Here is a 12,502-nt window from a genome sequence, read left to right on the forward strand (position 1 = left end):
CGGGAGACGCAGCTTCTCAGCCATACAAATGACAATCTGCGCACTTTTATGGCTCAATGACTGTCGTCCTTCCCCCAGTGGTCCTTGCAAGGGGGGGTGGAGGGGTCATGCCGGACAGGTTAAACTCACAAGAAAAGATGTGGTTGTATTGGAGAGGGAGGAACAGGTTGTGCAGGCATGCACATAATCAGCAAAGGAGCTTCCTTATGAAATAAGTGGAGTCCTGCCCAGTCCAAAAGCTGGTCAGTACGGCAATGAAGCCGTCCATTCTGTTCCTGAATTTGAACTCAGCTTGCATATGAGCAGACATGATTTTGCTTTCATTTTCCAATTGGTGTTGCTGTGTCACTTTCCTATTTACTTATTTAGCAGCAGGGCTTCAAGTGGGATAAAGAGGTGGTGGTCTCTACAAGGAGTGTGGCCTATCTAATTAGGGGTGTGGCTTAAAACATCTAACTTCCGTCCTGTCAATATTTCAACAATGGTGCACCTCTTAACACACTTGCCACAGTTACAACTACAACAGGTGACCATTGCTCTGTGCACCCTACAGAGAGGCCAACGATTGGATAACCAGGTCTTCTGCCATCCTATCTTGAGCCATTGATGGGCATTATGAGAAACTTCCACTGCCTTTAGCCTCAGCTCCAGAATTTCGAATTGTGCGTCATCATAAATACCCACCCACAGCCTAAACTGAGGTGCCTAGAGGCCGCTTTATATTTACAATACAGGTGCCGCACTTTATGTTGCAGCACGGCGCGAGCTTTTATATTTACAAATACAATAGCTGAAAGTCTCACAAATTCAAAATACATTGTATTGCAAATGCTTGTTGTCTGAGCAAGTGAGTGAAACCAAATTAAACCCCTGCCACTCCCCCCCCCCCCCAAAAAAAAACAGATATTAAACCTCAAAGACAGAGCAGAGAGTGCTTTGAGCCTGCAGTAATCTGCTGTTAATTGCTTAAACTGTGCTTGGAAAGGGATTGTAACACTCCTTCTTAGGTCTCGCCTGAGCCAGCGCGCATGCGCTGTTCTGCGAGGCATTAAGGGCTATTGAGCTATGAACACACGCTCGTGTGTGTGCTTTTTTTTTTTTTTAACACAGCACGCAATTGGTGCAAGGCAGGTGATTGTTCCGCATTGTTTGTTCGATGGCATAGGGTCCTAGTGTGCGAGCTTCAATCACATCTGTCTCCAATTATCGCGTTGGCGTTAATTGGAAACAGATGGCGCGATGGCGGTCAGCGCTGGTTTTTCTGCTGTTTTAGCCTTGTGTATCTATGCTGTGCAATGTTTTTGAGGCCGTTTTATGTTATTTTAGGCAGCGGAACAGATGAGGTCCTGAGCTCACCGATCTGCCTTTCCTGCTCTGCCCAGTGATGTGCTGGTCGCGAACCAGGTGCTTGGAGCCGGGTGCAGGAGCCTGCGCAGTGGTAACTCTGTCCTGGTCTCTTTTGCGGCTTAGGACAGCTGTGATCATAGCATAGAAAGAAGCACTTTTCTTCTACAGGACAGTTGTGCAGAGGACCCTTAGCAAGTGCACTGGTGCATTCTGGATGTGGTTGTCACGTGAGACAAGATGCTCACCGTGTTGCCTTCCTTGCAGGTAATCGTGACCCAGATGAGGAGCGTACCTTGCTTGTGAGAGTGAATAATCTACTGTTGATTGCATGAATATTCATTGCTCTCTTTATTTCGTTGTCCCTGCTTCAACCTTTTCTTTAGTAATTAACATATCAGATGAACCAGTCCGAACCACTCTCACGGCGCGAGTTCCTCATTTGTGGAAGTTTGGATATTTATCAGAGATCCATAGTCAAGTGTGAGCTCTTCATTGGGACGCATTGTCAGATCACACAGTTAGAATTGATCTATTGGTTCCTCCTAGTCACGACCTAATCCGCCTAGACAGAAATGTGGCGCCTGGAGGTGGGTTAGGCTGCATTTATCGTAACACAATCTCACTTAAGCAAGCAGACTCCATCTCTCTATCCTCCTGCAAATATCTGTTTTAATATCTCCGATGATAAGCGCCTCGCCAGCAAGCTTCACTTATTCTACCACCCCCGAGGGATAATCTGACTTTTATCAACGGGTTAATGGAAGTCACTTCATCCAACGTCAACTCACAAGTACCAAAAATGTTCCTAGGTGACTTTAATCTCCACTGGAATAATGCAAACGATCATGGTGTAGGATGTCTTAAAGCGTTTCTGGCTGACCAGGATTTATCCCAATTCTGTGACAGTCAAACTCACAACAAGGGAGAGACACTGGACCTCACCATAGCAAAAACGAGCATCATCTCATTAGAATCCATCACTCCTTGCGACTGGACTGACCATCACAGCATCCTCTTCTCCATCAATATCGAGGTTATACCAAACAGGAGTCAACCAATAAAAACAAAACAATGGAAAAGGAACTTACAGAATATCAACCCCATCACCCTGGTAAACTGATGCAACTCCGCCCTGACCCCCACAACTGGAATGGAGGATGTCCATGAGCTCACAGCCTTTTACAATTCCACGATGCTTGAAATCTTGGACTCTACAGCACCCCTTCAAGAAAAAAAGGTTTCCTCCAAAATTACCAAACCTTGGTTCAATGACTCCCTAAATTCGGAGCGACGCAAGCTAAGAGCTGCTAAACGATTATGGAAATCAGCACCGACCGATGTTCACCTACATCACCTTAGAACATTAAGGAACTCATACAAAACAGGAAGATTCTAAAGGCCAAGGCAGACTTTTTCAGAACCCAGCTGAACCAAGCAATCAACCGTCCCAAAAAAACTCTTCGAAACCGTCAAGCAACTCGCAACACGGCTAACCCTACGGAGCTAAACGACCTGGCTACACCTTCCTGCGATGAGCTTGCCAAATTCTTCCGTGAAAAGATTAAGGCCATCGAGCTCGACATCCAATCTAAGAAGGCCCTCCCACAACCGGTGGCCCTTGATGCTAACGGATATTCACAACTCAAGGTCCTTTTCAGTTCTCCAGGGGAAGTCACAAAAAGCAATGCCTCCTGGAACACCTTCGCGCCAATCTCTGAACAAAAAATCTATAACACTCTTCTATCAATCAATCCCTCCAATCACTGCCCTGATCCCCTTCTTCCTGCCCTATTCAAAATGATAAAAAAATCCATTCTACCATTAAGGGCAAACATTGTAAACACCTCTCTGAGACAAGGCTCCATACCAGACTGTCTTAAAATAGGGCAGGTTACACTTATACTAAAGGAATCCAACACCATCCCATCAGATCTCAACAATTACCGCCCTATATCCAACATCCCCACTTTGGCGAAACTGTTGGAGAAATGTGTACAAATACAATTATGCAATCATATTGAGAATTATGCAATCATATTGAGAATTACAACCTCCTAGACAATCACCAATCTTGTTTCCGTCAAGGTCACAGCACAGAATCTGCACTCACCCTCATGTAGGATGACATACTAAAAATGCTTGACCGCAACAAATCATGCCCAATGATACTTCTTGACCTATCCTCCGCCTTCGACACGGTTAAACATGACAACCTACTGTCCCTATTGGAAGGAAGGATGGGCCTATCGGGCACAGTGTAACATTGGTTCTCCTCCTTCCTTAATAACAGAACACAAAGAATCAAGATGAAGAATTCACTCCTTCAGCCCTCCGTGGTCAATGTAGGCGTTCCCCTGGTCTCAGCCCAATCAACTATTCTTTTCAACCTACTAATTGAACCCCTGGCGAACGCACTGAAATCAGCGAATATCCTAGATCACCTGTATGCGGACGACACCAAACTGTATTTGAAAATCTCCACTACAGAAGACTTCATTTCCCTCAACGCTATTCTACAGAACACGCAAAGTTAGCTCACGAACAACCACCTCATGCTTAATACAAAAAAACAAAACAGAATTCATTCTCATCTCCCCACCCAATCACACACCAAAGATAGAGCAATGGTCGAAACACCTACCCCCCATTAACTGTGCTCCCCTCATCATGAACTCTGCGAAATCCCTGGGAGTCACCATAGACAAACACCTGAATATGCAGTCGCACATCACTAATGCCATCAAGGGAGCCAATCACCCGATGAGTTTACTAAGGAAACTTAAACCCTTTCTCCCTCAGATCGACCTAAAAATGGCAGTACAAGCATTAGTGCTACTAAGATTAGACTAAGGAAGCACTACTCTTTGCGGTCTCCCCAAATACAAGCTGGCTCCGCTGAGGGCTTCACTTAACGCTGCGGCAAGATTGGTATCAGGATCTAAAAGAAATAGCCACATTTCTCCGACCTTGAAAGCGCTGAACTAGCTGCCCTATGAGGCTAGAATACAACTAAAGGTTACCTGCATGACCCATAAAGCACTACATAACATTACACCCAGTTACCTAGCTCTAAAGCTAGAACGAGCCGGAGGATACAGACAACTACGAAGCGCAAGCTCTTTACTTCTGAAGCCACAATCCTTTCATAAAAAGAGAACTGGTTGCAGTTTTTTCAGGGATTGCTCCAAAGATTTGGAACTCCTTACCTCCAGTGGTACGGGGAATCTCTTAGTTTACCGCCTTAAAAAAAAAAAAAAAAAAAAAAGAGGTAAAAATACTCCTAATGAACAAATTCACGTCCTAAAACTTGATTCTATGCTGACATCGAGTCATCGATACGATACTCATATCCCTGGCTACCTCTTGTGGATTGAAAGAGAACATTATATGTTTATTTCCACAATACTGACCTAAGGCTCAATAACTGTATATAATATAATGTACTGATGCCCTCTGAGATCATCATATGTTGTCCACCGGTCACCTATGTTTTCTTATACCATTTACCTGTTTTGTAAGTAATGACGAATATCAAATGCGTGTATACTACCTCATTTCTTATGTCTTTATAACTATATACTGTAAAGCGCTCAGATACCCTCGTGGGGCACGTTCGCGCTATATAAAACCTTATAAATAAATACACTCCACATAATACCACTGTGCCACATAATTAAACGCCACATAATTACACTCTACCCAATGCAACATAAATACACTCCACATAAATACACTAGATGCCACATACCACCAATCAACATAAATGCACTCCACACCATGACACAATTTCCCTAAGCATAATTTCACTCAACACTACAGTTCCAGGCCACACAATTCAACTCTACACATTTCCAATACACACCACATAATTACACACCAAGCATATTTCAACTCCACAATCCACAACGTACCTCCAATCCACACCATATAGTGGCACCACCTAAGCACCAAACATCACTCACCACCACCAGTTTGCATCAGCGCACCACCTAAGCATCACCTAAACATCACCGAAGCATCACCTAAGCATCACGTCGGTCTGCCCTCGGGATCTGGCATCTATTGATTCTCCCCTAGTGTCCGTCCGCTGCTCGTGTTATAATTAAATTACTGTTTTCCAACCTCCAATCCCCTGTTATTTATGTCCCCCTCCTCCATAACAAACAAAATTATAACAAGCAAGCATGAGAACAAGCAGAAAGAAGTTGCTAGCAGTGCAACTACAAAAAAAACCTAGAAGACATTTTTTATGTTAAAATCTTTTTTTTAATCAGGTTGTTCAGTTGTATATAAGGTCTACTTGGTTTGCTTAAAAGGTAACAAAAATGCTTAACACTTTTTATTATAACTTTTCAACATGCTGCACAGCAGCCACAATGCTCTACAACATAGTCAAAAGTTCTGGCTAAACACATAAGGTTCCGAAGGCGAGACCTATTGGCTATGCCAATGCTTGTTGACTGGGAGGGAGGAGTTGTTTAAATGTCAGCAAAGCAGTAGTGTTAGAGGGCAAAGTTTTAGACCCTTTCCTGCAGAACTCCAGAGTGCAGATTGAGCCAGTCTGTCTCCTTGGAGATTCTGAATTAAGGAGCAGCTTCCAGCTCCCTGCCCAGCAAACTGTGCCTGAGGTCGCAGGCACCTTATATAGGCCGCTATTGGATGCTACATCTGCGCACTGATTTGTGGCTGTATCTGGAGTTTCTATTGGATATGGGTTAGTGTTCTTATTGGTTGATAATTTGAGGGTTTTGATTGGTTCCTGGGTCAGTGATTCTATTGGACGTAGGGATTAGGGTTAGTGATTTGATTGGTGGATAGGTTTAGGGTTTCTGATTTGTTCCTCAGGTTAGGGCTTTTATTGGACGTAGGGCTTGGGGTTTCGTGCTCCACTGGCTGCTGGGACTAGGATTTGGATTGACAGCAAGAGGCCGGTGTCTAATTGGTGGTAGGGCACAGGGCAAGAATTGTGACTGGTAGGGGTTACCATTGGCTAAAGGGGTCACCTGAGTACTAGGGCTATTTAAGGTTAGGGTTCAGGGCGTCTCAGCCTGGGAGTTGAGGTGAAGGGCTGGGAGGACAAGGGCAGTTCCCTGTTCAAGACAAGGGCTAGGAATGCTGCCCAAATTTACCTTCACCAGCACACACTACTCCATCCACAACAAGATTATCACACTCACAACAAATGTATTCCATTCATTTGCTATAAACAGACCCTACACAAAGTGCAATGTCTCAACACCCACTACAAAACCCCACAAACCCCACATATACACCCTTCTACCCCAGCTACCACGCATTTGCACCATCACTTACAAACAATACACCACCATCTTATACCACTACGCAATCCACTCATCATAAACACAACCCAAATTCACACCATATTTAACTATCCCACCCAGACACACACTCCCTTCTCTAATTACTCCAAACAGACCCCTAATCACCAACAAACCTATACTCACTTCCATCTTTTCATCCACTGACCACCTCTTCTTACCACAATAGCCCAACCACACAACACTTACACTGCACCACACCGCACCACACTTATTACCTCTTTCAGCAATCAAATCAAAACACACTGTTGACTCTAGTTCATACCCTCTTACACACCCTTTTTACAAACACATCACCCCCTTTACCTTACAACTTCCACTCTTAAACTTTTTAAATACTTTACATACAAATCCTTCTCAGAAAACAAATAAGTCAGCACCTTCTTTCATAACTCCTCAAAAAACACACCATCACCACAAAATCTCACACACCACCTCATAATACTTTCCGTCACAAACTACAAATATACGCCCACTCCCACCATGCTGACTACACAAATGATACAACCCATGAACAAAACCCAATGTCAAGCTTGCCCTTTTCCCCCACACCCAAAACATATACAGTAATTCTTTTAACCACCGCTCATCCATTGGATAATTTACAGACTTACAACATAACCCACATACTGCACCACCACCCCAACTCAGACGTCTTCCACTCTAATCAAACGCAAACAAAATAAGAAAGATGCCACTCATCACAACTTTGCTTCACCAAGTCTACTGCACAACAAGGCTACACTACAAAAATACAGCTCACCAACTCTCTCGACCACCGTCTCCACCACCTACACACGGAGACCCATCAAAATGCCTTGTAAGCCTAATGGACGTGGAACATAAGACAGAACATCTACACTATTGCTCTCCTCATACAGCCAACACGGACACAACTGCTGTTAGACCTCAAAATACTGCTCACTCTTCCACAAAACAAAGTCACATTCTCTAAACTGCCTGCTAATAAATGCTTGATCTCGCTCTAAAAACAAGCATCATCTCTACGACCTTCTCACTGACACAAAACCGGACAATCTTCATAACTGAATCATGGTTGGAAGAGGATATGGCTCCAGTCTTGCATGAAGCCGTCCTCTAGGCTATCAAACCATCACCCAAAATCCTATCGGCAAAAGAGGAGGTGGCCTAGCTGTTGTGTTCAGGCAAACTTTAAATATCACTAAAACGGACAACATCTCCATGCAAGGTTGTGAGGTCCTCTTCACCTGATGCAACACCACACCATCTTCCTCCTGTAACTTCCTGCTTCTTTACAGACCTCCACTTAACAATGCAACATTCTTAGACACAGTTTCAAACTGGATAACACTACACTCCAACCTATGCATTTTGGGTGACCTCAACATTTGGTTTGACAAACCCAATATGCCACATCCGAAAACAATCACTGGCCAAGACACACTGAACCTGCATCAGATCGTCCACAAACCCACACATTACTGCACACATCCTAGGTGTTATTCTTGCAAATACAGAACTAGTTACCTTTCAAACAAACAATGACTCCACTCACGTGGTCAAACCACCATGTGAATGCTTTCCAGCATAAAACACCACTAAGTGACACACCTAAAAGCACCTTACGTGCATCCACCCATCGACTGTGGAACAAACTCCATTTTGAACACTTAGAAACACAGATAACATCCAGATCTAGACACAATACATTCCGTTCAAACACTATGAGTGGCTACAGGAAGCTCTTGATATCTTAATACCACTAAAAACAATAAAACAGAACAAAAGAAAACACGCGCCTTGGAGAAATACAGAGATAAAAACAAATTTGAAAGCTGCAACATGCCTGGCTCAAAACAAACACCCATCAAAATAAACTTCGCCTACTGAAAATTAACAGATTATACAAGTCAGCTATCAAAACATCAAAGAAAAGATACTGTTCTAGACAGAATTCAAAAACGCTAAATGTGCAAATAAAAGAATTCTATAAAATACTCAATGAATTTCACAAATCAAATTGCCTAAAGAGAGCTCATCCAGTTACTCAAGATTTCACAAACAAACTGGCAAAATCATTACACGGCCAAAGCAGACACGCTGGACTCATTTATAACAACAAACAAAAAAACAGCAGCACTGATCCTCTTCCAAAACAACAATCCAAGAACACGCTAACGCATTCTTATAGCAACCTCTGCTGCCAAACCAGTAAGACAAATGATCAACAATTCCTTATCTACTGGAATATTTATACTTTATTACTTATAAATTCCAAAAAGCGAGACCTATTGTCTATGCCAATGCTTGTTTTTAATCGTAGTGCACTGAGACAGGGAGTGAAGGGGCGTGAGATCAGGAGGGGGAGAGGTAGACTGGTCTGGGAGGGAAGATGTGACAGAGAGGGAGAGAGGAGTAACTGGAGGGAAGGGGCACGATGAAGAGGGAGAGAGACGAAGAGTAGGAGGGAAGAAGTTGTCATGAGGAGGAAGAAAGGATTCTACTGAGGTCAGGGAGCGGGGTAAGGCGAAAGAGAGGTGAAGAGACGGATATGTGGTAAGGAGGGGACAGGACGCAACTGAAAGGAAGGAGGGCGGGCTGAAGAGGGAAGATGCTGTGAATGAGAGGAAAGGAGTATGGGGAGAGCGCCACTGGTGGGAAGGGAATTAATATAAAGCATAAGGAGACAGAGGAAATGGAAGGAACGAGAGGTGGGCAATGAAGGGCAAATTAAAAGACATTTTCGGGCAGGGAGTCATTGAGAGACGCGCGAGACGGAGACTGCGCAGCATATCTCACTGCTCGGCTGCGCGTGAAGTCATTAGCTTTGTATTGATAGTCCACGCCGCCAATGGTATAATCTTTGTCAGCATCGGGTGCCTAATCACAGCAGTAAAGAGGGCTAATTGAAAACTGTAGATTTCAAGGTTTACTCCAACTTTGCAAACTTTACTCATGCCAGTTTTCCCTCTGGTGCAGATCTCCCTGAGTAAACGAGTGAAAAACATTCCAGCACACCTGTGGATCAGAATAGTTTTCATCCCTTTACAGAGACTTTTTTCTTTCCGGCACCCCTGGAATATGGGTGTGTTTCATTTTCGGTCACTGGTTGCAGGGCGTGGGTTAAGCTAGCAATGAAATAGCGCTCTACTGGGGAGAGCAACACACCGCTCAATACAACTGCATGACATCCAGGATGTAGCAGGTAGAAGCCGGGCTTCAATGGACGCATAGAGCACAGTTTGCAGTCAACATCTTCTCACTGAGTGGATCTTTTTAAACGTGCAGCTTTTCCACGACTTTCCAAATCCCTGGAGGGCGATAGTCTGGAAGGAATATACATTTTCTGGGCCAGACACAGGGCGCGTGGCGGCTGCTTTCACTCTCAGCGTTCACGGGTGACCCGGAGGAAGGCAAAGCTTGCTTCTTGTCTATTGAGAGTCCCGTGCACGGATGCAAAGTTCAGGTCATTCCTAGAGGTGTGTGTGCGGGGGGTGCAACGCAGTTTGTTTCTAGTGAAATTTGTGCAACTTCATGCAGTGTTGTCCTCCCCCAACATTTGAGTGACAGTTATAACATGTAAAGCAATTTATGTCTCACAAGGAAAACTTGCAGAGAAACATTCTGCAGAAATTTGCCGCTCTGATAAAAGCCCTCTGTAACATGTAAACTCGCAGAGAATACGTTTTCACCTTTTCCACTGTGGGAGGATTGATTCGACCGTGAGACTTTCTCGTGGTGCACAAACAAACCTTGCACAGCTGATGATGGTAAAGTCAGCTGCAGACTTGGGATATATCGAAACTTTACAAACGTTGCAGGCCTAAACACAATGTGCCACTCCCATCATTTGCCACTTTGAAAAGATGATTGCTCTTGCATATTGCAGTGATATATGTGTGTTCGTTTCCAGGGTGAGCCGCCACCTGCAAACGGATTGTGAATACGAGTTTGCACACGTTCGCTTTGCATTGAAATTGTCATTGTTCAAAACAGGTTCACGGCTTTGACACCATCTGACTGAGAGGGCGCGTGTTTGTGCCTTTACGATTTTTAGGCTGACACCTGACATGTTTGAAACTCAAAGTTAAAAAAACAACTGGGACACAGAATTTCTCTGCTCAGTGCGTGCCCCGCCACTTTTAGGAATGCTTGAGACCTATCATTCATTTTCTGCAACAGAAATGAATGACAGCTTAAAGGAGCCCCTCGGCAGCTGTAACTCTGGCTCAAAGCGGTTGACAATTTGCAGTGAGCAGCCGGTGGACCATGTTACGGGACGAATGCCATCTAGTGGTTACCATGCGCAATAGCAGTCGAAGTGTTTCAATAGCCTCAAGGAAGAAAAAACAAGCGCTGAAAGACGAGCACATTCCCGTGGCCGCGAAAGTTATAGTACTCGTGCATGCAGAGCGTTTGCCTTGCAGGAGCGAGCTGCAAGGCGCGATAATTGCCAACAGATGGCGCCGCTGCTCGCTGCCGCAAGGCAAACGCTCTGCATGCACGAGTACTCATTAGAAACAGTGCAAAATATGCACGAGTTTCCAAAAAGTACACAGAGCGATGCCAAGAGGTCCCTTCTAAGCAGCATGCAAGCGCTGCTTAGGCGAGACCTAAACACAGGGGTGCGCCATATTGTTGTAAATAAGGCACATCCCTGCGTTTTGGAAATGTCAGAGTGTGGCACTGCCAAATTTGGCGCTCCTCCGGGCTCTGACATTTCCTTGTAATTATGGCCCCCATGTCTCTTTCCGCTTCACTGAGGACACATTCAGGGAGCACAAATTTACCTGTCCATACACAGAAGCAGGATCCATGTACTATTAAATTCATGGGACTACAAGTGTACCACAGTGAAGAGGGCACTGTAGTAGGGAATGTTATTAGGGACTCTATGGACTGGCAGGAAATGACTGCATACCGCTAAGAAACAACTGCTGGCCTAATGCCCCATCACATCCGACAAATCCAAATGTAGCTTTGTAGACCCAGCACTGCTGCTGGCCAATGGGTTGAGTGACGATTTGGCGCTCACCCAGGGCACAAAGCTTCTGAGATGGGCTACAGCAGAGCATGGGGTATACCAGTCACTATGCAAAAGTAGGGAAACAAACATGATATGGAGCGGAATACGATTATTGCTTCTTGCCCGAAATCCAATGACAGAGCACACTCATCCTTCAGAAAGTGATCCGCCATTATGTAATGTTGAATGTATTTTCGTTTACGGCACTACCCTTCACTGGTGAATCACAATGACCAGATAATATAGACAATGTAACTTTTCTTGCATAAGCCAGCCATTGTAAACACCACAAATGATGAAATGGCATCCTGTTTGGATCACGGATATGCAAGGGACCCAGCACATCAAGGGTGTTAAATCAAATGGGACTGCGGGCTTGTCAGACGTAAGTGCGATGCTTGGTTCAAGGCCTCTGGATGCTTCTCCTGGTTTAGCAAGGAGTTAAAGGAAGAACCTAGCTCTCAATATTATTAAAGAATGGCACCTCCGAGAAAGGGAAAATGTGACTTCTGGCGCATCTGGCGGTCTGGCACAAAAACAGCGTCATTATTAATGAAAATTGCTCTCTTGCTTGCTATTAAAAATATATAAATAAATGTTGCTGGAGAGTGGAGACCTGGATGCGCCCGGGGCCTTGAAGCCCCTTTTCCATCTGACAGCGCTTGAATTGGATCAGTGATTCTCGCTATGTGTTCACAGTTTGAAGAAATATCAGCTTCTTTTTGTCATTTATTGGTCTCTCTATTAATAACTGATCATTGCGACAAATTACCGAATATTAAAATGAAGGAAAAAATGAAAAGTAGTA

General features: G+C 44.4%; 1 protein-coding gene across 1 annotated transcript in view; it reads right to left on the bottom strand.

Annotated features, from left to right (window-relative positions):
- The window catches only part of NUDT5 (nudix hydrolase 5), a 304,683-nt gene extending 300,095 nt beyond the window's left edge, over positions 1-4,588 (bottom strand). Inside the window, exon 1 of the mRNA XM_085651095.1 lies at positions 4,554-4,588. The gene's annotated coding sequence lies outside the window, so the exon portion shown is untranslated. The remainder of the gene's footprint in view (positions 1-4,553) is intronic.
- Between the last annotated feature and the right edge of the window lie 7,914 nt (positions 4,589-12,502).

The sequence above is a fragment of the Triturus cristatus genome, chromosome 4_1, assembly GCF_964204655.1.
Source record: "Triturus cristatus chromosome 4_1, aTriCri1.1, whole genome shotgun sequence".
NCBI lineage: Eukaryota > Metazoa > Chordata > Amphibia > Caudata > Salamandridae > Triturus > Triturus cristatus.